Source organism: Armigeres subalbatus, chromosome 3, assembly GCF_024139115.2.
Source record: "Armigeres subalbatus isolate Guangzhou_Male chromosome 3, GZ_Asu_2, whole genome shotgun sequence".
Lineage (NCBI taxonomy): Eukaryota > Metazoa > Arthropoda > Insecta > Diptera > Culicidae > Armigeres > Armigeres subalbatus.
Window position 1 is genome coordinate 168,961,075 of NC_085141.1, and position 23,723 is coordinate 168,984,797.

Here is a 23,723-nt window from a genome sequence, read left to right on the forward strand (position 1 = left end):
AGAAAGAATATAAAATCGGCTATAACAATTATTATAAAAATCCTGCATTCTTCCATAAGTTTTAGAAAACTAGATACATACATCTGAATTTCTGAACAAATTCTCTCTGAAATAATATTTATTATAAAATAGGCAGAAAAATCAATATGCAAGCTTTCTCCAGGAATTCCTTCGACAATCGCTCCCTGCATTCTATCCGAAATTCTATCAGGGATTCTTTAGGAATGCCTCCAGCAACTTCTTCGGCAGTGTCTTCAGGAATTCCACCATAAATTTTGCCTGGAATTGATACGAAAATTCCACCATTATTTACTCCAAGAAAATCTTCACGAACTTCTTTATAAGTTCTGCAGAATTCCCTGCAATAATTCATATAATTTCGTGTTGTTTCCCATAATTTTTAGGAATAAGAATATTCCGTTGAAATTCCGCAGAATTGCCAGTAAACATTCCTGAGAATTTCACGAAAAATCTTTGAATTTCTTGTGTAAATTCCATAAAATTTTCCGTGAATTGTTTTGAATAATTTCTTGTGAAAATTTCAAAGAATTTCTTCAGGAATTCCACCGGAAATTTATACAGAAATTATACCGAAAATGAAATCAAAAATGGAATTTTCGGAGGAATACCTAGATTAATTCGCAATGAAATCCTGGAAGAATTCCGGTGGAAGCTTCAAGATTTCCACTAGGAGATCCTCCAGGAGTTTCTCCGATAATTCCTCCTGGAATTCTTCCAGGAGTTCCACCGGCATTTCCAATTTCTCTAGGATTTCCTTCGAAAATTATTCCGGTTGATCTATCGGCAGTTCCTCTGAAAATTCTTTCGGGAATTTCAGCAGAATTTGAATTTATTTGGGCTTATTCAGGAATTTATATAGATTTTCCACCAGAAGCTTCTCCGAGAATTTCTCTGCGAACTCCTCAGGGAATTCTCCGGGAGGTCCTCTGATGATGATGGTCCAGCTACAAACCCCAACAAAGGTTTCAGCTAGACGAGATTTGTCTATAAGATGAATTCTCTTGTTTCCGAGAATGCTTCTGGTAGTTTCCCCGAGGTTCCTTTGAAAATTCTCCCGGGAGTTTCTTCAGAAATTCTTCCAGAAAATTCCTTCGAGCGTTCCTCCGGGAATTCCACCAGCAATTCATCCGGTAGTTTCTCCGGAAATTCCTCCGGGAGCTCCACCAGAAGCTATCCCAGGAAATTATTCAGGCTTTTTTCAGGAAATCATTTAGGCTTTCTTCAGAAATTGAGCTGGAAATTCCTCCCGAAGTTCTTCCGATAGTTTCTCTGGGAGCCCATCCGGGTGGTCCTCTAGAAATTCTTCTAGGAGCTCCTCCTGAAATTCCTCCGGGAGTTCTTACGGGAGATCTTACGGGAGCTCCTCCGGCAGTTCCTTCGGGAATTCCTCCGGGAGATCCACCAGCAGTTTCTACGAGAATCCCTCCGGGAGTTTTACCGGCAGTTTCTCCGGGTGTTTCTCTGAAAAGGAACTCTCGGAGGAACTCCCAGAGTAATTTCCGGAGGAACTACGGGAAGATTTTCTATAGGAATTTCCGGAGAAATTATCAGAGCAATTCTCGGAGGAACTGCCGCTGGAACTTCTGGGGAATTTATTGAAGAACTACAGGAAGAATTTCGGAGGAAATCCTAGAGGAACTCTCGTAAGAATTCTAGGATGAACTCCCAAAGGAACTTCCGTAAGAATTCCAGGAGGAACTCCTGGAAGAATTCTTAAAGAACCTCCGGAGGAATTCCGTAAGAACTCCCAGAGAAATTCTCCGAGAAACTTCTGGAGGAATTTGTAGATAAATGCCTAAAGAAATGCTAAATGAATTCCTGGAAGAAAGGCTGATTGAATTCCCGAAGGAACTACTGGTGGAACTTCAGAGGAACATCCGATGAAATACCCTAGAGAAAGAGAAAAAATATTTTTGAAGGAACTTCGGAAATCCCATTTCCCGTAAAATACCTGCCAAATATCGTCCAGGAATTCCCTGTAAAGTTCCTGGAAGTATTACCGGAGAATTTCTTGGAAAAACTCCTGGAAGAACTCCAGGAGAAACTCCCACAAGCACTTCCGGAGGAATTCCCACATGGAAGTCCTGAAATAATTCTTAGAGAAGTTGCTAAAGGAATTTCCGAAAAAATATCTGAAGGAATTCCCAGAAAAATACCAGGAGGATTAATGCAGAAATTCCCAGATGAAATCCTGGAAGTATTCCCAGATGAATTGCTAAAGAAAATCCCTGCGGATTGTTCCGAAGAAATTTCTGGAAGAACTCTTGGCAGATATCCGAGTAAATTCCGAGTGAAGTCCGAAAGGAATTATGGTACACTTCCGCGGAAAATCTCCCGGAGAAATTCCTGAAGGAATTCCTGGAGAAGTACCTGAAGAAACTCCCGAAAAAATACCTGTAAGAATTTCTGGGGAAATACTTGGATTAATTCCAGGAGAAATTCATGAAGATATTTCTAGAGGATTTCTTGAAGAATATTCTGAAGTAATTGCGAAAAGAATTCCAGATTGGAATGCTAGGGAATTCATTTCGGGTACGGGTACTTTCAATCTTTCCACAATTTAGGGGGGGGGGCGATATCCGATGGGGTTTTTTCTGTCTTGATCTGCAGGCCCTGACACTACCACATAGCCCACTCTAGATCCATACCAGTAGGTCGAGCAAACTGGATGACATTGCTCATAAATCATGGTCAATTTTGTTTTAGCATGGGGGGAATGGTTTTGCTTGACTACCCTATTAAAATGTTAAGTATTTCATGAAAACTGCATTATTACATGCCGAAGCTTATTTTTCAGAATAAAGTGATATATGGACGAAACTTCCGCAACACTCGAAGGAAATGAAAGGAAAAATTGAATTGGACACATATTGAAAATTTATACTACCCCCAGAAGCACCTAAAATTATTTTTCTGGTTGTCAGGCATTTTTTTCAGCTAAATCTAATAAAAAGTCATAGAATAAGCTGTCTAAACATCCTAAAATCAATGACAAAGTAGTAGATAATAGTCTTAAGAAGCTATCAACGAATAATCCTTTTATTATGTGGAGTTAAATTGATGCATTCAGACGATTTTTTTACGAAAAAGTCTCGTTTGATGCATCTCTAAATCTCCATGGATTTGGCTAAAAATTGGTCAGGAGACTCCATTTAAGATACTTATTGAAATAGAGGGGTGGCACTTTGAATCTGAAATACTTTTGAAAATGGTGAACAGATCTACTGCATATCTCTTGCCAAAATCATCTGGCTTTTTGCAAGTTTGTCCAAAAAGCAAACTTAAACTTCGCAGGAACTACTCCTCGTGCCGTCGCCATGTAGAATTTTTGGCTAGGAAGCTGTCCGAAATCTGGAATAATTTTTGACTCGCTGCACGAAACATCGTGAAATTTATACCACAGCAAGTGGGCGCCTAGGTAGACAAACCGTTGTAAAAGAATTCTTGCAGCGGTCACTTTCCGTGCCGCTGCAATACAATAAATCGACCACCTTCCCCTACTATTCTAGGAAAAGGATTGTGAAAGCCTTCATTCAATAGAACGAAATTTCCCGGTATAAGGCAGAGGAAACAGACAGAGGAAATCGCACCTTCTTTAAATGGACCCGTTTCCCCTGTATAAGGTATATGCAGGAGATTATGCCTTCGTTAAATGAACGCGTTTGGCCGGTATAAGGCAGACAGAGGAGATTATGCCTTTTTGAAACGAACGCGTTTGCCCGGTATAAGACACGCAGAGGTAATTATGTCTAACGCGTCTGCCCGATATAAGACGAACAGAGATGATGCCTTCCTTAAGTCAACACGACCTCCCTCTCTCTCTCACAGACACACACCCTTACTCACTCACTTCCTCTGCATCACTAATTATTACTCTCTTATCCATTTTAACTAATTCACCTACTCTCAACCACTAACTCTCTCTCTTTCTCGCTCACTCTTACTCACTCACTCTTACTCGCTCACTCACCCACTCTTAGTCACTTACTCAGTCTTACATACTCACTCACTTTTAATCCGTGATGAACTTATACTAAATTATAAAAAAAAATCACGAAAACAAGGATGTTATCGATCATTTAGTAATTTGCGTTCGATCATTTAGTAGTTTGTCAATAACTCAATCCAGAAGCTGAATTTCAAAATGTGTTGTATGGTGAACTTCTAGTGCGAAGGTTTTTCTACAACTCTGTCTAAAGATTCGTTGTTTGAATTCCACTAGTAACAGAGTTATAGCTATAGATTCATTAACTTAGACTAAATGATAACAAAATTCCAATAATTTAGTTTAAGTTACTAGTTGCAGTAACTCCGTTATTAGTTGAATTTTAACAACTAACCATTAGGCAGAGTTGTAAAAAAACCTTCTAATCTCATCTAATCTAATCTAATCTAATCTCATACTTGCGCAGCCAATACTTGAAAGCATCCTGGAAAATGACGGTTTCTAAATTCGGTCATTTTTCTTTTCATGCGACCAGGCCAACTACGCAGTATGTACCGTAGAGATGATTTCTAGATACTGAGCGACTTCAGAATTTGTAAACCCTTAAAGTCGATCCATTCCATGAAATTTAAGGGAAAGGAAGAAAGCGTGGACCTTCCGTACCAAACGCTTCCTGTTAGGGGCCATCCAGAAACCACGTGGTCATATTTTTGAAGATTTTTAACCCCCCTCCCCCCATGTGGTTTATCGTGGTCAATTGGCAGACCCCCCCTCCCCCCCCCTATGACCACGTGGTTTTTTTCAAGTACAGCAATTAAAAAAAAACCTTATGTTACTAATATATATGGTTAATCCGATCAATTTTGAAGGTGTACAATTTCAATTGATTCAAAATCAAACTAAACCCAGCATGGAAAATATAAATTTTCATGAAGTCGAAAATTTTGATGATGTCATCATGTTGTAATGTGTATCAGGTATTAGGATATCTAGAATTCGCTCACCTTCAATGCATCAGGAGGGTACAAAAAAATGTGGACTCGCGAAAATCTTATAAAAATTTCGAGAAAAATTTATAATGGTTTAGAAATTTTCCAAAAAAATCTCATATCTATAATTTTTTAAAAATTTTTTATTAGTGTTTTTTTTTAAATAACTATAAAGTTCATCACTGAATATCCCTATAGATTCCTTAGAGTATTTGGGACCTTCCATAGCTCTGGAGCTACTGTAAATTCTTAAGATATTAACCTCAGCGAAGCATCTGAGCTATACTCCTACAACGAAAAGTTTATCAGAGAATCATAAAGTTAATATGTAATCTTAGAGATGCAAATAAAACCTCCTACTGTTGTTTCTTTTGAGTAGCATTCATGTAGAAATTTCAGTATTGTTTTCAGAATCATCAACATTAGAAATAAATAATTATAAATTTTTTTTTAATTGTTCATTGCTAATATTGATTTATTCATGAAAATTTTGTATTTTTTCGTTGAACATTTTGATTTCTTCATGGAAAATTCTTATTTCATAATTGCAATTTTTGCTTTTACAAGTGCTAATTTATTATTGTTGTGTGTATTATTGTTCTTTATTGGCAATTTCCTATTTTATTATGGAAAATTTCTATTTTTTTCTCTACTAAAGAGATTTTCAATCCAGAGCTGGCTCTCTCAAAATTTCTAATTCTTCATTGAAATTTTATTTTGATATCGACTCGTGGAAGCAAATGATACCATACTAAAAATATTTTCTCGATCACTCTGATGGTTCTCTCGAATAATTTCCCAAGGAACTTTTATTCCACATCTCGAATATGCTTCAATCAATGGTCATTTCATAAGCGAATGAATGTATTATAGACCAATTATTATTTTGGAGTTCGTATCATTCGATTTATCCAATTAACCAACTTATGAATGATGTATGATATAATATCCCAGTAGGTCCATTGGGTTGATATGACTTCAATTATTATTTATACAAGCTACTACAGACTTTTTAGCTTATACAAAACGACCTGAAAGTCGTAATGTTTGAACTACTTGATCATTCAAGTCCGTGAACCCAGTGCTTCTAAGGCCCTACAAAAACAGTTTGGGAACAATCATAGTCATTGTCATTGTGCAACTTGATGTTGATGTTGACTCAAGATAATTTTAGGTACCTTGTCTCTTGGATCTCATGTTAATGGAAATTATAATCATATGCTTATTTTATCGGATTGGATATATACCGATGATGAGAACATTGCAAATTTTGATTGATCTGGTAGATTCGTGGGCAGAACTTGAGAGCATTTTGAAGTACCTTGAGCATCTCGTATTCCTGAATATTAATCACTGGCTTAACGTTCAGGATGGCCCATTTTATCTGACCACCCATCTATACAGAATGATTCAAACATTTAAACTTTATTTACATGCTCTTAGAATCGAAATCTTCCGAAGGTTTCGGATATCTGAGCTTTCATGGTCAGTCAAATTTGAGCTCCCATATTTTTTCTGTGAAGCCAATATCTAGATGAACAATTTTACTGAAGAAAATGGTGGCCTAGCTCTCTTTTGTGATTTTATAGACAATCTAAAACGCTGGGCATATATGACCCATCATTCCTGAAAGGGTTGAGATTTGTTTTGGAAATCAATTTCAATCGTTATTATAACACTATTTTTTAAATTAGATTGATTTAGGAATTGGAGTGTTTTTTTCTGGAACACTGCTACTTTTTTTCATATCGCAGGAATCTCCTTAGTTCTAAGACTCTTTTATGAATTTGAAAAGCATTTTATCTAGAATTTCATGTTGATTTTTTAAATGCAAGCTTCATAACCTTTTTCATGCGCACTACTAGAATTTTGTGGAAATTCTTCTAAATTTCCAATGGAATTTTTTTTCGTTTTCCAAAAGAAATTCTTAGAAACTTTCAGCAGTTTTTTTTTAATTTCCAAAAGAAATTATTCGGAATATGCCAAAATATTTCCGATGGAAATTCCTAAGATTTTCCAGAAGAAAATTGAAAAAGTTCATCTGAAACACCAATTCCCGAGAAAATTCCGAAGTTTTTTTACAAGTGGAAATAACGAAAAAAAAAGTACTTTTGTGGTACTTGAAAAGGTTGTACTTTTGAAGCATTTCCAGTAGGAATTCATTAAAAAATTAAATCAAAATTTTAAAGATTTTCTAATGTGAAAATTCCTTAAACTTTCTAAACCATTTCCTGTGCATCTTCGCATGGTAAAGATTTAAAGCAATGTTTAGCTAAACCTACAAAAAATCAAAATGACATCCTGAAGAAGAATAAATTCCCGACGAAATTTTGGTATGATTTCTGGTTCAAATTAAAATAACATGAACCTTGAGAATTTTAAAGATTTATTTTTGAAAATCCAAAGATTTTTGAAGATAATCCATAGACTCTTCCGTGGAAATTCTAAATAATGCCTGAAATAAAAATACTTGGAAAATTAAAAAATGTGATAGAATTCACAAAGAGCTTAAAAATTATTCCGAAAATTTTCATTTCAAAATTCCAAAAACAAAAAATCAGCGGAAATATCAAAGTGTTTCGTGTGGCATAGCTCGATATTCCAACTGGTCTGCTTTTCAACTTAGTATATTCTATAAGCATTTCCTCCGTTATAAATTGAAAGCTTTTATATGCCAGCCATTGCACGATTATATATCTTGTGTAGCAAGCACGATGTATACACTATACCTATGGTGTCGAGAATGTTTCCCACCCGAAAACATCCTAGACAGGAACGAGAATCGAACTCGTCATCTCAGGATTGGCAATCCTCGCAGGGCTAACTGGAGACTGAACATTTTGAAGTGCACTTCTTAAAATGTTCGAAAAACTACTTTTGTAAATGAAGAAGAATTTCTGGTGAAGATTCGGAAGAACTTATCGAAGAAATACATTATTTTTTCGGAATTTACACTGGAGATGTTTTGTTTTTTTATAATCAATTTGTAGCAAAATTTCCAACCTAAATTTCTCAGAGAGAATTGTTCAAAAAAAATTCAGGATTATCAGGATTGTATAAAGTAATGTCAAAGTTTTTACGGGAAATTTCTTTACTTGATTTTTCCACAAGAAATTCTTTTGAATTTTTTTTCTTAAGATTTTTTCTTGGATTATTGTAAAAACATGAACATTTTTCAAAATTGTAGCTGCAGTCCGCTGATGCAAAAGTGTCGGCGGCGTGATGCCAAAAACCATCTGCGGCGGAATTTAAAAAAAATATTTTTCCATTTTTCCTTTCCAAATTTTTTTTTGTGGAAATTGAGACTGAATGGCAACCTGTTTTTTCGTTTATTTTTGTATGGATATAGGATCTTAGGCTAAGATATATCAAATAATGCAGATATGCATCGGCGTTGCGACCGACGCTGCGTTATCAATTTTTCTCGATGCACACCTTTTAACGCTGAGTTGAAAAGACGTTACGTGGGCATCGGCCCTTAGATGCGCTTTGTGTTTAATGATTAAATCATTGAATTTTAATGATTTGTATTTTTTACACCGCTATTGTTATTCACCAAAAGTTGTTCGTGTAAAAAAAACCACGTGGTTCGAGTGCGACACCCCTCCCCCCATGTGGCTTATCGTGGTCATTTTCCAAACCCCCTCCCCCCATATATGACCACGTGGTTTCTGGACGGCCCCTTAGTATAAAAGCAATCTTATATAATATCAATGAATTTTTCGTTGGGAGCGAAGCTATTTAAAAGTTATGAAATGCTCCATTCGGCAAGTGATGGTTGACGTCGTTTTCAGAATAACTACGTTCACTATAAATTAGAAAAGAAGGATATCATCGTTAGTGGATGGTAAAGTCAGCTTCTTTCCTCGGTGACAAATATGATGACAATTCTGAAAATAAAAGAAGTCCACCATACAATACATTTTGAAATTCAGCTTCTGGAATGAGTTAGTGACCAACTAATAAATGATCGAACGCAAATTACTAAATGGTCGATAACATCCTTGCACGAAAATAAAGTAATTTAAAAAAAAACTCACTTTTACTCATGTACTAATTGTTATTCACCTTCTCACTTTTACTAACTCATTTACTCTTATTTCCTCACTTCCTCTTGGACTCACTTGCTCTTACTCATTCACTCACTCTTGCTCATTCGCTCATTCATACCACTCACTCACTTTTACCCGCCCACTGACTCTTACTTGCTCATTCTATCTTACTCATTCACTCACTCTCACTCACTCAATTTTACTCATGCACTTATTCTTACTTACTTACTCACTCACTTACACACTTTTTCTCACTCGGGCAATCTAGCTCATTCACTCACTCTTACTCACTCACTCACTCACTTTTACTCACTTATTCATTCATATTCCTCATTCACTCACTTTTACTCACCCTCACTAACTCTTACCCACTTTTACTCGCTAATTCTAAGACCACGTTTCATCTATAATCCGTTGCTTTTATCACAGCGATCAAGAAACAACTTCAACCTTGTTGCACTTGTAGCCATGCTGACGTTGCCTCTGACTCCCTGCATTGTGTGCATGAGCAGGGATTGAATCCTAAAGAGAATGAGCAAGTCTCTCACTTATCATCTCTGTATACATATAGGGGAACTGTTCCGATCTCCATCTCACTGTACATATATCCATCTCATCGCTAAACAAATAAATACGGCACCAAATTCGTCGCTTCTTTTTGTCTATTCATGCGATGTTCGTCAAAATTCGGACCGAAGTTGCTTCATGAAGATGAATATTTTAAGCTCTGCTAAGTATTCTAACCAGAGCTTGAAATATTCATCTTCCTGAAGAAACTTCGGTCCGAATTTTGACAAACATCGCATAGAATGACATAGTCAGACGACTACTCCACCAACTCATTCATTCGACTGTCACTGAATGTGCTTACTATGTGCAGAAAAAACATAATTAGCATTGTTTATGTTGATGTTTACCATTGAAAGTGTCTCGCGGATGAAAATCGGATTCAGTTCTATGTGATAAATTGCTTTACTCATTTGAAACGTGTTCAGATTTCAGATAATTTATCAATTTGTAAAATGTGAATAAATATTCAATGACTAATATTCAATCGAATATTGACAGTCCAGAGCCGACTATGAATGTGTCTGGAAGTGAGCTGACAAGTGAAGAAAGGTGGACTTCAGCAAAAAAATCGATTATTTTACACTCTGATACTTAGTCCTATACTGCATGGCAACAGTACAAGGCGAAGGACAAACAGTTGTTCATTCATAATTCTAATTTAAATGAACTGTTCTTTTTTTCTTTTTTTATTGCTCGAGGTGGCCGAAAACATCGTAAGTAAAGACAATAATAGTAACAAACTTTTATTGAGTATTTCTCGCGTGATTTTTGAAAACGTCGTAAGTCCAAAAGAGAGGCTCTCTTTGTTCACTTTATCTTCTGATTATTACGAAGCCATACTAACATTTACAACTGATTTTTTCACAGAGATCTGAAGAAAATAGCTTTGTCTAGCGTGCTGAGGTGGAAATATTGTAATAAATGAAAAACTAGCTTCAATATTAGTTAGAGCGTTATAAAAGAGAATCGCTCATTTGGACATACGACGTTTTCAAAAATCATGCTAGATTTTTTTTTCTTCATTGTTGTGATGTATAAACTTAGAATAATGACTAATTCGGGGTACTGGCTTGTGTATTTGCTCGCCTTTTGGCACGGAAAAGTATGATTCCTTGTTTCAATGGATGCATTTGCCTGGCAGAAATCAATAGAAGATGTGGTTGCTTTATTTAATTTGCCTGAATTGCTCGATTTTAGGCAACTGAAGACATGAGCCCTTCTTTCAACGGGTTCATTTTCTCGGCAGAAGGCAAGAGAGGATATGACTCCTTCTTTCAATTCAGGCATTTACTCGATTTAAGGCAAGGGATGATGTGATCCCTCTTTACAGGATGCATTTTCCTGGCAAAGGCAAGTGAGGATATGACTCCTTCTTTCCATTGAGCTTTTTGCTCGGCTTAAGGCAAGGGGAGATATGATTTCTTCTTTGAGAGATGCATTTACCCGGCAGAAGGCTAGTGAGGATATGACTCATTCTTTCAATACAGGCATTTCCCCGGTTATGATCCAAGGCAAGGGGATATATGATCCCTTCTCTCAAGGAATCCATTTTCCTGGCAGATGGCAAGAGAGAATATCAGGCATTTGCTTTGTTTAAGGCAAGGGAGATATAGTCTCTTCTTGAGGGATGCATTTTCCCGGTAGAAGGCAAGAGAGGATGTGATTTTTTCTTGAATTCAGGCATTCCCTTAGTATAAGGAAAACGAAGATAAGATCACTTTTTTCGAAGAGTGCATTTGCCCGACTGATGGTAAGGTAGGTATGAAGCATATGGTGCCAATGGTGAACAAGATCGAAAAATAGAAGTAATTGATTAGTAACTGAGGAAATGCTTATATAGAAAATGCTTATAGAAGTTGAAAAGCAGGCGAGGTTCCAGTTAGAATGAAGAGCCTTTGAAGAAAAAGAAGAAGAACTAATAAAAAGAGGAAATGAATAATTGGCAGGTTTTCTTACATGGAAAATAAGACTAGCCACCAATGTCAAATCAAATTAATTTAAACCTTCTATAGGAACCTTCTTTAAAGTTCTTTTGCAGCGTCGTACAATCATGCATCTAATGGTTCATAGCAGAATTAACGTCCCAGAGCTTCGCGACTCCCGTAAAATCCAGAACATCCGTAAAAGTGGCTGTCCAACCACACATCGGCCGTCGTCATCGTCGTTGCTGGCTGTGAAGAAGAGCGCGCCAAACAGTGCAGCGTGCGTACTTTATTTGTTTTCTGTTCTGTGTATTATTACGATCTGCGCGCCAACAAGCAGAACGCAATGCGATCGTTTGGCGTGCAGGACAGTCTAATTTTATTTTGAATATTGTGCGAACGTCCCCAAATTATATTTTGTATATATTTAAAAATTAACACAACGTAGGGTCGTCCCACCCTGGACGAAACAGTGGCCAATTCCAAAAGTTAGCGCAATAGATCAGCCAGTGCCGGTGACGTGGTGGCGTTCCTCCTTGAATTTCTCCGAAGCTTCTTCAACATTTTCATGTGACTGAAAGCCGAAAATCCTGAAAATTATCTTCTTCAGAAACTCCTCTGGAAGTTCGTCCAGGAGTTCCTCCGGTAATCCCTTCGGAAGTTCATCAAGTAATTCTCCGGAAAGTTCCTGAAGCCATTCCTCTAGAAGTTCTTCCGAGAATTCGTCCACAAATTTCTCCGCATGATGCTCCACGAATTCTTCCTGAGCTTCCTTCACAAATTCCTCCAGGAGTTCATCAAATAATTCCTAGGGAAGTTCCTAAAGGCCTTCCTCCGAGTATTCTTCCGGAAGTTGCTCCGGGATCTCTTCCGGAAGATCCTTCAGAAGTTCTAAAGGAAGTTCCTCCGTGAATTCCTTTAGGAATTGGCCACTTTTACGGATGTTCTGGATCTGCCAGAGTACCATTCCGTAGAGCGAGAGCCATTTAGGAAGCCTTTGGAGGTCACGGAAAACTTACTACTTACTTACTGTTGATAACACCCACAATTCGCCAGGACATATTATTACGAAACAATCGCGAAGCTCTGGGACGAACTTTTGGAATGGGTAATTTTACGGATGTTCCGGATCTTCCAGAGGGCTTTCCGATGACTGCTTTAGGGAAAAATTGCCAAGAAATGGCATGTACAAGATAGCAAATACAATTGGTATTATCAGAGCGCATATTCGCAAGCAGTTTTATGTTTCATAACATGAAACTTGAAAATTAGGTGCCAAATTAAGAAGCTCGAACCGTACCGCTTTAGTACAAGTTCCCCAGGGACTAGAGAGGTCAATTTGGATGAATCTGGGTTAATTCCGGGAACCTACATCTTTCGATTGGTGCCTAAAGATCGAAAATTGGTTGAAATTTGAGTTTTTGTGATCGTGATGAAATCTTGGGTCCAAATGATACAAGCTTGGTAATCTATCGTTTTTGTCTCATACGCAAGAGGTCATGGGTTCAATCCCAGGTTCGTCTCATTCCTCCTACTTTGTATCTTTCTTAATATTTCTCATGTTCCAGAAATCTCTAGAACAGGAAATGGATTTCCATACCGTTTCCATTTCTATCCTACACTTTTATACTGACTATTCTAGTAGTAACTGCCAGAATTGGAAATGAACGGAAAGCTCGTTTCCTATATCCAATTAGAATTCCATCAATTGCTATCTCTCCTATCGCATTAGATAGGCAACTCGTCAACCAAGACGAACCTCTGCCCGTCGTTATCCTCACCCAAAATTTCCAACTCCGCTCGAACTCGTGACAAGTGCAGAGGTAAATTCGGCTTGCAGTGGGCGAGCGATTGCATACATCATTTCCGTCCCCTTCCCTACTTTGACTTGCAATCTGACGTGGCAGGCACCAGCATGACCTAACAAATGGGATCACCAGCACTTGTACATTGAAGATGAGTGCTAGTCCCAAGCAAACATCTGTGGGTCCTTTGTACAAGAACAGCTGATCTGGTCATAATGGAGTAACAACTAAGGGCAGTCAATCTAGCTCAAGCTCAAGCTCAAGCTCAGCTCGAGATGAAATCTTGGGTCCAAATGGACCCCAATGCAAAATGTGTATTTTTTTTTCTAATGCGTTAGAAGAGTTAACAATAAAATCAAGTAATCATGCTCGTAATGTAAAATCAAAGTATGCTCATCCCGACGCGATGGTGAACAAAGATGGACAAATAATAATGTGTCTTTAAATCCGCGGAAAAATTATGTACGCCGAAGATAAACAACATAAAAATCCTTGAGAAAAATCCGCGTATAAAACTGCGCAAATTAAAAAATCTACGTAAATCACAAAACTCGCGTAGAAAGGTGTGTATCTTCTTGGTGGTGCTAAGTTCAAAGAGAAATTTCAGTTTAAATTTAAATAACTTAAATAAAACTAACTACATCAATCAGGAAGTTCGGGCATCATTCAACAAATTTCATCATACTAATACCTATAGGTATGACTCTTTATAATGTCTGGGCCACTTAACGAAACAATTAAGCCGTATTATAGTAAGACTTGCTCGATGGTTTATTGATTTACCCTCCGGATTTTAATGTATCAGGTATCAGGTATCAGAACGTCGGCTCAGGAGGCACGTTCCCCTCAATTTGGGAGATTTGTGCCATCGCCTTCACTGGCCTTTCTCATCATTTACCTGACGGAAAAGGAAGTGAAAAGGGGAAAGGAAGAGGAAGTGAAGTTGGAAAGGTGAATGGAACCATTTATAGGAAAGCCAATTATGTAGACTCACACGCATTCAGCTAGGGACTAAAGAGAGGTCACAAAAACACAGAGGATGTAACAATGGACGAACGTCAAAGACGAAACACAGAGTGCACTGTGAAAAACGCATAATGCGAATCCATATAGGTGACAATCACAAAGTACATTGTAAAAAAACCCAGATTAATCCACCTAGCGGTGATGGTGCCTTTCTCGTTTTTTTTCGAGTGAGTAATTTCTATGCACTTTTGGTATAAAAAAAAGAATTTTGGCCATAACTTCTGAGCCCATAGTCCGATCCGGCCAATTTTCAATACGAAACAATGGGACAGGATTCTGTGTCGATTGCAACTTGTTGCGAGCAAATCGGCTGAGGGTAAGTGCCTAGAATGAGTGAGATTTTTATGGTAAAACAATGTATTTTGGCCATAACTCCGAATCCTATTGGCGATTACGCCAATTTTCAATACGAAACAATGGGACAATATTCTGCGTCGAATGCAACTTGTTGCGAGCAAATCCGTTTAAGATAAGTGCCTGAAAAATAAGTGAGAATTTTGTATGTGTATCTTATGTAAAAAATGAATTTTGGCCATAACTTCGAAGTTCATAGTCCGTTCTGTCCAATTTTCAATACGAAACAATGGGACAAGATTCTGCGTCGAATAAAACTTATTGCGAGTAAATCAGCTAAGAGTAAGTACCTAAAAAGTGATAGGCATAAGTGCCTGAAAAATGAGTGAGATTATTTTGCGCACACACTTACACACACATACACACATATACACACTGCCCAGTGGTCGAACTCGATCCTTTTATCAAACAAGTTGTCGCGTGAAGAACAACATGGTATCGTCGCTTTCGCGGCGTCGGTCAACCGGGCGGGTTCCGAGCCCGAGGACGGAAAGGGGTCCACGTCAAGGCTGGGGCAGGCGTAGGCACCGCGTCGGCAAGTCCCTCTGTGTGCTGGCGAATAGGCCCTATCGAAGAGAGGTCAATTTGGGGTGCACGTGGCATCATCATTCTTGATACCAGTCGTGCAGAGGGAAGCAGGCGCGAAGTCGACCCTTCCCACCTTCCGAGGACATAGGGCGTGGTAAGGCAACCTGGAAAGCTGGCAATGCGCAGGCACGATACCATGGTGTTCTTCTAAAAAGCGAGTCACCATGTTCGATGCTCCAAGGACACGCAGCTAACCTCGAGGGTGTGTTATGCACTGGCCCCCCTTTGAAGCATTACTTTCTGGTTGTTCCGAAGGGACGATGGGCTTGGCGGCAATGGAAACGGTTTAGCGGGTCGGGGATGCAGTCCTGCCTCCCTCGTTTGGAGGTGGCCCCTAACCCCGCACTTCCTGGACAACCCAGGGTGTCTGTTGAGCAGATTCCCCCTCCATTGCTTAGGAAGAAAAAAAAACATACACACATACATACACACACACATTCACACACGCACACACAGACATCACCTCAATTCGTTGAGCTGAGTCGATCGGTATATAACACTATGGGTCTCCGGGACTCCTATAAAAAGTTCGTTTTTAGGGCGAACATATAGCCTTTACGTATACTTTGTATACGAGAAAGGCAAAAATGAATTTTGGCCATAACTTCGAAACCCATAGTCCGATTAGGCCAATTTTCAATACGAAACAATGGGACAAGATTCTGCGTCGAATGCAACTTGTTGCGAGAAAATCCGTTAAAAATAAGTGCCTGAAAAATGAGTGAGAATTTTGTACGTGTTTCTTATGTAAAAAAATGAATTTTGGCCATAACTTCGAAACCCATAGTCCGATTGGGCCAATTTTCAATACGAAACAATTGGGCAAGATTCTACGTCGAATGCAACTTGTTGCGAGTAAATCAGCTAAGAGTAAGTGTCTAAAAAGTAAGTGAGAATTTTTGTTGTAAAAAAATATATTTTGGCCATAACTCCGAAGCCCATAGTCCGATTCGGCCAATTTCCAATACGAAACAATGGGACAAGATTCCGCGTCGAATGCAACTTATTGCGAGCAAATCGGGTAAGCATAAGTGCCTAAAAAATGAGTGAGAATTTTGTACGTGTTTCTCATGTGAAAAAGTGGATTTTGGCCATAACTTCGAAACCCATAGTCCGATCTCTCCAATTTTCAATACGAAACAATGAGACAAGATTCTGCGTTGAATGAAACTTGTTGCGAGTAAATCAGCTAAGAGTAAGTGTCTAAAAAGTGAGTGAGAATTTTTGTTGTAAAAAAATATATTTTGGCCATAACTCCGAAGCCCATAGTCCGATCTTTCCAATTTTCAATACGAAACATTGGGACAAGATTCCGCGTCGAATGCAACTTGTTGCGAGCAAATCGGTTAAGGATAAGTGCTTGGAAAATGAGTGAGATTATTTTGCGCACACACATACACACACACATACACGCACACATACACACACATACACACACACACACCCAGACATCACTTCAATTCGTCGAGCTGAGTCGATCGGTATATAACACTATGGGTCTCCGGGACTCCTATAAAAAGTTCGTTTTTGGAGCGAACATATAGCCTTTACGTATACTTTGTATACGAGAAAGGCAAAAATGATAAAATTTTCGATCCCATAGTCCGACATGGCCAATTTTCAATAGGAAACAACGGACAGGCTTCTACGTCGAATGCAACTTGTTGTGTTCAATCAAAGGTAATTGGAGGTCCTTCGTAGCTTAGTTGGTTAAAGCACCAGTCTAGCGTACTGTAGAGTCATGGATTCGAGTCCCATCGAAGGGAAAGTGGTTACCTCCAATACATTTTCCAAATCAATATCTTCCACATAACGTACATATTCACATATGAGTTTTCATAACTTGTTGTGAGCAAATCGGTTAAGGATAAGTGCCCGAAAAATGAGTGACATTTCCTACGCGATTTTTTCGTATGAATTTGTATTTTGGCCATAACTTTCGATCCCATAGTTCGATCTGGCCAATTCCAAATAGGAAACAATGGGACAGGATTCTGCGTCGAATGCAACTTGGTTGAGGATAAGTGCCTGAAAAATGAGTGACATTTTTACGCGATTTTTGTATGAATTTGTATTTTGGCCATAACTTTCGATCACTTAGTCCGATCTGGCCAATTTCAAATAGGAATTAATGGTACAGGATTCTGCGTCGAATGCAACTTGTTGCAAGCAAATCGGTTGAGGATAAGTGCCCGAAAAATGAGTGACATTTTTACGCGATTTTTCGTATGAATTTGTATTTTAGCCATAACTTTCGATCCCATAGTCCGATCTGGCCAATTTCAAATAGGAAACAATGGGACAGGATTTTGCGTCGAATGCAACTTGTTGCAAGCAAATCGGTTGAGGATAAGTGCCCGAAAAATGAGTGACATTTCTTATGCAATTTTTTCGTATGAATTTGTATTTTGGCCATAACTTTCGATCCCATAGTCCGATCTGGCCAATTTCAAATAGGAAACAATGGGACAGGATTCTGCGTCGAATGCAACTTGTTGCGAGCAAATCGGTTGAGGATAAGTGCCCGAAAAATGAGTGACATTTCTTACGCAATTTTTTCGTATGAATTTGTATTTTGGCCATAACTCACGATCCCATAGTTCGATCTGGCCAATTCCAAATAGGAAACAATGGGACAGGATTCTGCGTCGAATGCAACTTGTTGCGAGCAAATCGGTTGACGATAAGTACCCGAAAAATGAGTGACATTTTTGAGTAGTTTTGCGCACACACACACACACACACACATACACACACACACACACACACACACAGACATCACCTCAATTCGTCGAACTGAGTCGATTGGTATATAACACTATGGGTCTCCGGGCCTTCTATAAAAAGTTTGTTTTTGGAGCGATCATATAGCCTTTACCGTATACTTAGTATACGAGAAAGGCAAAAATGCATAATGCGAATCCATATAGGTGGAAGTTTGTTGAAAAACTAAGTAAAACACATATTCATAACCCCACACTCACGTTGAGGATGAACAAGAGTAGCCAAAGCCGAACGTCAAAGACGAGACACAGAGTACACTGTGAAAAACGCATAATGCGAATCCATTTAGGTGGCAATTTGTTGAAAACTAAGTAAAACACATATTCATAACCCCATTCTTATTGAACCTCACGTTGAGACTGAACAAGAGTAGCCGAACCCGAACGTCAAGGACGAAACACAGAGTACACTGTGAAAAACGCATAATGCGAATCCATATAGGTAACATACACAAAGTACATTGTGAAAAACGCATAATGCGAATCCATATAGGTGACAATTTGTTGAAAACTAATTAAAACACATATTCATAACCCCACTCTTATTTAACCTCACGTTGAGATTGAACAAGAGTAGCCGAAGCCAAACGTCAAGGACGAGACACAGAGTACACTGTGAGAAAAAGCATAATGCGAATCCATATAGGTAACATACACAACGCACATTGTATAAAACGCATAATGCGAATCCATATAGGTGACAATTTGTTGAAAACTAATTAAAACACATATTCATAACCCTACTCTTATTTAACCTCACGATGAAGTTGGATAAGAGTAACCGATTATCTTGGAGAAGTAAAAGTCAACTACGCCATAGCTCCGGTTAGCGCAGCGAGGGCTAAAATACTGTGAAAGGGGCCCTGGTGCTTCACAGGCTCCGTTTGCGGTTAGGTTCTTATTAGACCCCCCTAACCATTCATTCGTAGGCACGGTAAGCATAAAGCCGCATCACACCGAAAATTAGGGGTCACCTGTATGGTGGACTTTTACCACTGGAACAGGCAATCCGTAATGTTATTCTTAGCCAGATAACCAGCTGCCGACACCACACGGCTATCTAGGCTGTTCGTGGAGAGAAGTTGACATTGACTTTACGTCAACTCTCAATGTGGCCGAACAGCCGATAAAAAATTTTAAATTTTAATTAATTAAATTATTTTTGAAAAAAATTTAAATTTAAATGAATATTTCATTAAATTTGTTATTTGAAATTATAGCTTGGTAACTTAAATAAAACTAACTACATCAATCAGGAAGTTCGGGCATCATTCAACAAATTTCATCATACTAATACCTATAGGTATGACTCTTTATAATGTCTGGGCCACTTAACGAAACAATTAAGTCGTATTATAGTAAGACTTGCTCGATGGTTTATTGATTTACCCTCCGGATTTTAATGTAAACAATCATTGATATAAATGAATGAATTGAAGATAGTTGACTATCTTTTAATAAGGCTGCCTGTGGATCTAGCGTATGGCATTTTTGAAAACGGATGGGAAAAAGGATTTTCCATCGGTAATTAATCTATTTCTGTATGCAATCGTGACAAAGAAGAAAATGTGACTGAAAGTCGCAAAGTTTTGCGTGTTGTTACTAATTTATTTTTTCCTAGTGATCCGTAGTTGGAGCGCCACTCAATTAAAAAGCAATGAGTAGTCAAAAAAGCTTACGCAGCAAAACAATGCCAGGTTTGACGCTGCTCGTATTTCGACTTCTCCGCTTTAGAACGTGTTGTGCTCATTAATATTTTGGAGGAAACATGGCATAAAAACTTCGCTCGTAATGCCCTCTAGGAGGCAGAAATATTAAAATCCTGAAGTCAAAAGTACGCTGAAAAATCGCATTCTCAGAATTTTAAAAAAACATCTTCGACGTTAATAAGAATATTCCTGCACAGCAGTCATTTACTACCCACGATAACATATTCGTATAAGCGCTTACAACTTAGGATGCAAATAGGAAATTTTGTTTTAAAAGCATTCTATTATTGTAGGTTTCTGATTTTCCTCATTTCGTTGCATCAATTGCAGATAGTAGAGTTGATGAAAGAAATAGCGCATTTAATTATGGTAATTATTTTGATAAATAATATTCAAGAGCAACGTTTATTGTATAAACTCTTTTAATATATGATAGGGAGGGAAATGAAAGAAAAAAGCAAGGTTCTTACGTTTCTTTAGCACCATCAACCGGATCCGCCCTGCAAAAACGCTGCAGCCTTCCTGGAACTGATTCCGTTGGAACTCTTTCTTTGATCTAGTCGAGATGCGGAGCAGTAGCAGTTATTTACCTCTGCATAGAAATTCAAAACACATACACGGTTCGCTCACTGGCACACAAACACTGTTCTTCTCCGCCCCAACGGAGTGAGATGTTTTCTCCGGTCCCGATGAAATTGGATGAAAAGTTAACGATGACGGACGAACAACTTGGCTGCTGGGAATATCTGCCACTGACGTTTCCGGAGCTTGGGCGCCACTACTAAAAACGCAACGCTATCACTGCGGGTGGCACATTTTCATTTTGCCTATTTGGAAAGGTTCTGCAAAGTAATTATTATCGGGGGTTTGGTACACACATGTGAGAATAAATCCACTCCCAGACGATGAGGATTATACACTGGGCACACACGGTTCACTTTTGCCTCGGATACTTCGAAGAGGAATTGAAAGCTTAAGGAGCTCAAGCGTTTAATCCTCTTGCTTATTTTTTCTTTTTATTAGAATTTTTATTTTTGTGCTACAACTTTCTTCTTTAACTGGCAAGATTTATTCCAACTTTGAATGACTCCAAGTTCTTTATTAATTTAGTTGGATTTGAGAAGATGTTCAAGAGAAAAATCAGCACTCTCAAATTCACTCTATGCTTATCGCTTGAATGTAGCAGGTTTTCACGCTCGAATACACTGATGCCGTAGTTGCACCACTTAACATTTATATTTTTCTGACTTGACTTTGATGGGAGGGCAAGCGGCAGCACATACTCCAAGTGCTCGTCGTTTCACGTGCTTCCCTTCTATGGGTTGATTGTGTTCACTGGGAACCCAATGTTACTTCTGCTTTCGTACCCACCCACAATCCACATAGCTCGATGCTTACTGAACCCATATCCATGAGAGGATTTTCTCCGACTAAGTCGTGATTCTGGACGACGTTTTTCGAGACTTTCTTAAGCTTTCAGCTTCCAATTTCGTCTGGGGGATTTTGTAAAGCACTGTGCACAATCCGTGAAATTATTTCCGGTTTCTTCAAAAGAACATAAACTCTTCGTTCCGACTTCTACGTATCCCGGAGTGGAGCGTCACTACACACTTGGAACGAACGGATTTCAAATTGATTTAGGTTAGTAGCAAACACCAGTATTCAAATATTTGAACCAGAAAGGGCAAAATTTGCGTCCCACTCATCAATGACATCAGCAGCGGAAAATTTGATTAGCGAAAACACTCTACCGTAAATATTTGCTTTGATTCCCCACGTGTTTTCCCGGTAGCGGACTCAACTCATGCGAGCTCAACCTTGCTCTAAAGAGTTCTCCGTCGGCTTTCTACTTTTTTCTTCTGTCGATGATTTTTCCGAAGGACCAAACCATTCACTTCACAGCCTCGCATCCATCCTTGTTTTGATTCATTGTTAGTTTAGGATTGAAACATCTAACGACCGAAATCTACACATATAGATTTTTCAAATTGTGAATAGATCCTTTGCTTTCCGATCGAAGTGACAGCACCCCATTGAAATGGGGATTTTTCTGGAATTGTTCACTTGAGATGTTCACATTTCGCTCGCTCTGCTTATCAAATACCCTTCAATCTAGACTTCGACAATCGACTTCGAGTGCAAATATCCCCGGCTGTCTGTCTGTTGTATACTTCGATGGGTTTGGGATAAGCACTAACGCTGCGTATGTCGTTATTTGTTCAGGAGTTCGTCATGAGTACCGGGCACTCCAAGAACCGTACTAGACAAGGATGAGCAACGAAAATACAAAGGATGAGTTCGTACTGGATCTTCCCACGCGCACAAGTGGTTGACGAGCGACAAATTTATTGTAATTTATTCGAAGGCATTAGCAGCGTAATTGAATCACTTTTCGAGATATCTTCGGTTTCGGTCCGGCTCGGACTTGGTCACTGCCACTGTTTCTCAATACGGTAAGCTGAACTCATCTACTCTCGCCATTATTATTCAATCCATAAATTATCCTAGAAGGATGATGGGAAAAGTTAAGCAAAAACACGAAATTCAATTTTCTGTAGTTATTCTTCCAACGAAAATACAAAACCACTATGGTCAGTCAAAGTGGTGTATAATCCGATTAATCATTCTCAGTTCAACAAGCAGCTATTCTTAGCCCGCCAACATCACCCTACACATGGAAGGACATTCTGGAATTCTTGCAAATCACCGCGGCATTGGAAATCGAGCTGGAAAATTTTGCAAGCGTTGAGACCGACGAATGAGAAAAACACTACACCAGCTTACTTAATTATTCAGCAGCATCGATTTTTCCTACAACTACTTCACCACCAGCATTCACATTCGATTGTGATAGCAGCATTGCAAAAAAACACAACAACCCACACCACTTGGTCTGACCTACGCTTATATGCTTTCCGCGGCTCGGAGCAATCGAATCATGTCGCGCAAGGTCTAGCAGAACGGAAATTATCGCCAATTTTCACGGTACAATTACTCGGCATATTTTTTTAGCTCTCGTTAGGCCCTCCACCAGTTACATAGCACCGCTCGCATTGACCTGGCTGAAGGATTCTGTTCTTCTGTTGTGCAGACCGTTCTGGAGCATTATGAGATCAAAACATGGGCTCCAAACCTGGCACTCGAGTACTCTCCGAAGTGTGAGCGTGTCAAATTTCCTCGTGCTTTTCACCACTCCTCTCTGATTGCGCTACTCTCCCCATGCCCCTAGAAGCTGCACTCCAGAGAGTACCCTGCACGATTCCAAATCTACATACGGCAGCTACACCAACACAGGACCAGAATGTCCTTCAGGCTTGTTGTGTGGTTTCCCATTTGTTTTGCTCACACATAGCGGTTGACATCTGAACTTTTTCCTGCGCTGGTATCTCACACTCATCGACACTGATTCTGTCCATAAATATGACGGACTATAATAATTATCAGCAAAGATCACTTCGATATATCAAACCATATATTTGCATTACCTCCCATTATACCTTGAAACAACGTTTTATAACTCGCTCAACTATCAACGTTCACGCGACGGTGGTCGGAATCGAACTGTTCAAGCCACACCGTCTACCGCCGGAAAATTACTTGAAATTTTCTATTCCCACCACTTTCCACGTTACTCTTCTCTATAGTCTCTCTACACAATTTTCCAATGCATCTGCGCACTAGCTACCAGCTTTCACCCGAATGCATCCCCGCTGCCGTGAGCCTCATTTGACTAGTCAGAACGCACGTTGCATTCTTAGTATGCTCTTTCACCACCCTACACCTTCGGTCATCATGCGATGTGAGAGGAAGGTGAATCCACTCCCTCAACTGTCATCACCTGGAATAATTCGAAAGTTGACCACAGATCTACAACAGCAGCAACAAACTCCAACTCTGACGTATTCAACTCGCCCCCGCGTATTTTAAAAACGTATCGGAACCTAACTGTTTGCTGGAG

The 23,723-nt window shown here is 39.0% G+C and overlaps 1 protein-coding gene across 6 annotated transcripts in view; it reads right to left on the reverse strand.

The window, feature by feature from the left end:
- Positions 1-23,348, reverse strand: part of LOC134224943 (zwei Ig domain protein zig-8-like) — a 951,761-nt gene extending 928,413 nt beyond the window's left edge. The window contains exons 1-3 of one of the 6 annotated variants that reach the window (XM_062704596.1): positions 22,664-22,816; positions 21,517-22,269; positions 20,236-20,607 (exon numbers count right to left, since the gene is read on the reverse strand). The gene's annotated coding sequence lies outside the window, so the exon portion shown is untranslated. Of the gene's footprint in view, positions 1-20,235; positions 22,270-22,549; positions 22,575-22,663; positions 22,817-23,250 lie in introns of those variants that run through there. The other 5 variants (XM_062704593.1, XM_062704592.1, XM_062704595.1 and 2 more) reach the window with 5 other exon arrangements.
- Positions 23,349-23,723: the final 375 nt, after the last annotated feature.